The sequence below is a fragment of the Nyctereutes procyonoides genome, unplaced genomic scaffold (genome assembly GCF_905146905.1).
Source record: "Nyctereutes procyonoides isolate TBG_1078 unplaced genomic scaffold, NYPRO_anot_genome, whole genome shotgun sequence".
NCBI classification, from domain to species: Eukaryota; Metazoa; Chordata; class Mammalia; order Carnivora; family Canidae; genus Nyctereutes; species Nyctereutes procyonoides.
In genome coordinates this window covers 4,463,391-4,469,438 of record NW_026575121.1, presented here as the reverse complement: position 1 = coordinate 4,469,438, position 6,048 = coordinate 4,463,391, and positions in this window count along the sequence as shown.

Here is a 6,048-nt window from a genome sequence, read left to right as displayed (position 1 = left end):
TTCTCATTGGCCCCGCCCGGTCACTGCCCCGCCCCTTCTCGGCCCCGCTCTGTCTTGTCCACGGTCCCCACCTTCCCTCTGCACCTGCTCCTCCGCCCTAGGGTGACGGGCCTCTCCTCCCTTGGTGGCTGGTGAGGGATTCCTGGCCCGGGACCAGCCAGCGCCGCCCACCCTCTCCCCAGGGGTCAAGGTCTGGCCCCACTTAACTGGTGGAAAACCTTTCCAAGCAGGTTTTGAAAGTATTTTAAAGTAAGATTATATTACCGCGTCTGGGAGCCTCCATCCCCCGAATCTTTGCAGGTCAACTGCTTAGTAGCTGGAGTTGAACAGGCATCATTTTTATCTTTTATTTTATTTTAATTCCGGTGTATTTACTAACCTCGGGTTACGTTCCTTTCAGATGGGCAGTGTGATGCAACGGCTCATGTACTACTGGGTGCTCATCGGTGCACCTATTGCACCCACCGCCCATCCGCATGAAGAGTCATTTTAAATCTCCAGTGCCGGACACAGCAGACACACTGCACCCGTGTTCCCTATTCTGAATATAACTTAGTTGAATTAATAGTTGCTGGTTGATAACTTACAGCAAATCTTGATTTTTTGTTTTTCACTTGATATAATTGAACTGATTGTGCATGTACTATGGCTTTTGAGAAAATTAAATCTGATCACAAAAAATAGCTTTTTTTTTTTTTTTAAACCAACAGCTAGACTGAGTGTAAATGATACAATAGGAAAGACAGGACTAGTTTCATGGGGGTATAAGTCCAAAAACAGGGTTCATATCTCAGAAGGACCCTGCACTTGGTTTAATTCTCTGCTTGGTGAAATTATTTCCTATTCCACATTGTTAATACTTTTTTTTTAACACGGATTTTCCATATTTTCCTATTGCACTGAGCCCTGCAAATCATGTGGCTGATGCTGTTGAAATGACCTCTGTGAGAGGTGACATTATAAACATGGATGCAAGAATCTGTCCCGTGGCCCATTGACCTGTGGACTGACCTACCCTGTGGACCTGCGGATCGACTGAGACTCAGTCCAAAAATAATGTTTATCTAATCAAAATAAAGATTGTATTCTGAGAAGCTATTGAATTGAAAATTCTTTTCACTTTCTATTTTAAATATAAATCACTGAAAAGGGAATTTTCTTCAAGGTGAGTTTCACAACTAAGATAGCATACCCAGGTTTGCAAGTTATTTGATGGAAAATATTTGAAGAAGGTTAGAAGGTGTTTATTTAATAAAATGATTGTTGTGGGGTGCAAAGCAGCCTACCAACTGTGAGCCTGAAGTCTTTTATGAAAGGGTTCTTGTGTTAATGCAGTATGATAACCAGAACTATAATTTCTTTTACTCAGCATAAGTAATATTACAATAGATCCAGTAAATTTCTTTTTCTTCTTTGAAATAGTTTATGTACATTCATACCTACATATATATATGGAAGCGAAGTAAGCTGAAGTCATAAGTTAAGGTTGACATTTCTAGTAATAAAAAATGGATGAATATTAACTACTTGAAGAAATAGACCAAAAATTTCCTGTGAATATGTGGCTGAGAAGATTTAAATACTCTGTTTGAAGTAAAATAAATAGGATATAATCTTAGGGAGGCAATAAAGAGATGTAACGAGTGAAAAAAAACTCAACTCTGCTTAAGATCTTTGGGAAAGGAGACGATTTTTGAGAGAACCTGGAAAAGGCATCATACGTGAAGATGAGAAGTGTTCTTAGGGCTTTCCCACAGACCTGATTAGTGTTCCTGAACCTTGGCACCATTGACATTTAGAGTCAAATAATTCTTTGCTGTGGGGAGCTACCCCATGCACTGTAGGATGCTTAACAGCATCCCTGCCTCTGCCCACTAAATGACCACAGAACCCCCCTGCCACCAAAGCTCTGATGCCCACAATATCTCTAGATACTGCCGAAAAAAATTGCTCCTTTTGAAAAACCCTGGCCTAGGTAAACGTTTTTCAAAACTCCTTTTATTCTGATTCTGTTCTCATCTAATGACATTTTAGAGAAGAATAGCCTTCATTATTATTTTTTTCCTTCATTATTATTTAATAAATCAGAGTATAGGTTAATAATGCATCAGTCTCTGCAGAATCTAATTGGGGTGATTCATTCTTTAAGAGACTGGTCACCTCTGAATGTGATACCCACCTTGTAAAATTGCACTTTTAAATGTGTATCACTGAGGATCAGATTCTGATCCTTTGCCAGTATTGCAGCTCAAGTTTGTTATTTTAAATTCTAACCACAGAGTGAGTACATATGAACCTTAGTGAAGATTATCTAATTCCTGCACTGATACTGACAAATGTCCAAATCTCGCAGACTGTTTTCCATTTTCTTTACCAATGACATTTTTTTTTGCCCTCCTTACATCCTGAAGCCTGTATTTCTTTTCCACCACACATTCATAGTATCTGTTAATCCTTGTCTCAGAAAGATCAAGAGTGACATACAGATGGTCAATAGGTACATTAAAAGGAGCTCAACATCACTAAGTATCAGATAAATGCAAATCAAAACCATGAGATGCCACCTTACAGCTGTTAGAGGGGCTAGAATAAAAAATACAACGATAACAAGTGTGAGTGAGGAGGTGGAGAAAAGAGAACGCTTGTGCACTGTTGGTGGGAATGCAGACTGGTGCAGCCACCGTGGAAACCAGTGTGGAGGTTCTTCAAAATATTAAAAATAGAGCTACCCTATGATACAGCAGTTCCACTTCTGGGTGTTTACCCAAAGGAAACACATGAACTTGGAAAGATATCTGAACTGCCCCCCCTCACCCTGCTGCCAGGTTCATTACAGTATTATAATAGCTGAGGCATGGAGACAACCCAAGTGTCCACTGATGCATGAGTGGACAAAGAAATGTGATGCATATACATATATATATGTTTATGTACATATATGTGTGTATATGTATATATAGGAATATTAATCAGCCATAAAAAGAAGGACATTTTGCTATTTGTGAGAAAATAGATGGATCTTGAGGGCGTTCTGCTAAGTGAAATAAGTCAGAGAAAGGTCAAAACTATCTCACATACACGTATGACCTCGCTTATATGTAGAATCTTAAAAATGAACGCTAACCCCAAGCTCACAGGTGTTCAGAACAGACTGGTAGTTGCCAGAGTCGAGCAGTCATGCAGAGGTATAATAAGTCATGGGAGGCAGTTCAAGGGGGCCACGCAGGAAGATCCTCAACTCCTTTCCGCTGTGTAGACGCAGGGAGGCTCCAATTACAAAGGAGCAATTTCCTCTGGAAGAGACCTGAAAGCAAGCCGAGTGACTCCTTCCCCTGGGCCCATGAAGACAACGAAGCAGGTAGCAGAGGCTGAGCCACAGTCTCACCTTGCACCTCCCTCCCTCCCACAGTGACCCAACAATAATCAGGGATCCCACAAACTCATAGTTTCTCCCCGAGGAGTGCAGAGTTTGTGGCCCACATCAGGCACCCTCAACTTTTAACACCTGCATCTGGCTCCGCAAATGAACAGGGCTCGAGTCCCTGAGACCAGAAAGGAACTGAGGAACGGTCTTTGGATGGGCTCCCGCAGACTCAGGCCCCAGGCCCCAGGCCCCAGGGCCCAGAGCAGAAGCAGCTCTTTGCAAAGTACCCAGAATTTAGGTGAAAGAGATCCATCTGCTAATTTTATTTATTTTATTTTTTAAAGCTTTTATTTATTTATTTATTTGAGAGAGAGAGAGAGAGAGAGAGAGAGAGAGAGAGAGCACGAGCATGCCTAAGCAGGGTGGTAGGCAGCAGAGGGGAAGCTGAGAGAGAATGTCAAGCAGACTCCATGCTGAGCACAGAGCCCATCCTGGGGCCTGATCCCACCACCCAGCCACCCAGGCCCCCCTCATCTGCTAATTTGAAAGCATCCCTGTTGGGGCAAGGGCCTGTTGGGATTCTCAGAGATAGAGCTGCTGGCAGGCACCATTTTCCAAGATTTTTTTTTTTCTGGACCTTTCTTCCTTCCTTGGTGGGTGCCATCTTTGGGATCTCCTTCTGCCATACTCCACAGTCTCAGTATTTTCGAGAGGGGAGCTTTTACACAGTCCAGTGTCCCAGGTTTTGCAGCGACAGCCCAAGGGAGGCCCCTTAATTGTGTGGCTCTGGAGGTGGGAGCACCAGACGTGCACCCCGGGGGCCGTGCACTGGGGGGAGGCTGGAGCACCCCCTGTCTTTCTGGGAAGGAGGCCTGTTTGCAGGTCCAGGAGCTTTGGCCTGAGAAGCAGGCTACATTTCTGTTCTTATCTCTTTCTAAAGACCTCAACGTCCCTAACTAAATTAGTACCACCTTCACCCTGCCTTGCACTGATTTCAAAGCTTGATAAAAAAATTATATATTCCCATTTTCATAATTTCAGTTAGAGCCATCTAAATTTTAGTACATTTTAGCTATATTGTTATATGTAACATTAATTATTTTAATAGTAGAAGAATATGTTTGAAAAGTAGGACCCTTAGAAAATATAGAATAGGGGAAATGGAAAATTAAATCACCAGTAATCCCATGGGCTAAGAAAAATTTAATTCCTCTGATAGGTGTTTTTGTTCATTGAGTATTTGAAAACAATTGAATGCAGAACTTTTTGTGCCTGACAATTTTTTGGAAGCAGAAGTGAAGTCTTTTTCACCTTCTAGCACGATTATTTATTAATCTTTATATTTTTTTTATAAATTAATTTTTATTGGTGTTCAATTTACCAACATACAGAATAACACCCAGTGCTCATCCCGTCAAGTGTACACCTCAATGCCCGTCACCCATTCACCCCCACCCCCCGCCCTCCTCCCCCTCCACCACCCCTAGTTCATTTCCCAGAGTTAGAAGTCTTTATGTTCTGTCTCCCTTTCTGATATTTCTCACACATTTCTTCTCCCTTCCCTTATATTCCCTTTCACTATTATTCATATTCCCCAAATGAATGAGAACATACACTGTTTGTCCTTCTCCGGTTGCTGTGGCCAAGTTCAAAAAGGGTGTTGCCTGAGTTCTCTCTGGGATTTTGATGGAATCTTGTCTCATATTTAGATCTTTCATCTATTTTGAGTTTATCTTTGTGTATGGTGCAAGAGAGTGGTCCAGTTTCATTCTTCTGCATGTGGATGTCCAATTTTCCCAGCACCATTTATTGAAGAGACTGTCTTTCTTCCAGTGGATGGTCTTTCCTCCTTTATCGTATATTAGTTGACCATAAAGTTCAGGGTCCACTTCTGGGTTCTCTGTTCTGTTCCATTGATCTATATGTCTGTTTTTGTGCCAGTACCACACTGTCTTATAATTCTTTTTAAAAATTTGGTAATTTGTGTTTTCAGAAAGGACAATGTGTTTGATCTAGATTTTATATTTTAAAATTTGGTAATTTATGTTTTCAAAAGGACAATGTGTTTTATCTAGATTTTATATTTTTGTATCATTAAAAAAATGAAAATCTCCACTCCTCTGGTTATCATACTTTTCCCCCTTTTTAGTGTTGAATGCTTGTGTTCCTTCTCTTTTTTTGCTTTATTCTTTTATTCAAAGGGGATTTTTTTAGTTGACCTTTTTAAAGAATAATTCTTAGACTTATATATGAAGTTTTAAAATACAAAATAAAGATATGTCCTTACAAAAGGCATTATTGGGTCAACTATTTTGGATTTTACAGCTCTTGAAATGAAAAGATGGCTAAATTGTTTTCTAAGAAGTTTGTAGGTCTCATGTGCAATGTTTATTTCTCTATTTCATGAACTGGATCATAATTTTCAGTTATACCTCAATAAGGTTGAAACTAAAAAATACAAAGCAAACTAGGGCTGTATTATGTATTGTTTCTAAAACTACACCATCTTTCACTTTTTAACTGTTGTGTAGAGTTTCATTCAATGGATGTACCGTATTTTACTTAACCAATGCCTTACCGTTCTGGTTAGCAATGCAGCATTAAAAACTACTCTAAAGCTTAGTCATGTGGAATACCATTTTGTTGTGCTCATTGGATTAGGTATTGAGATGGAGTCCAGTGGG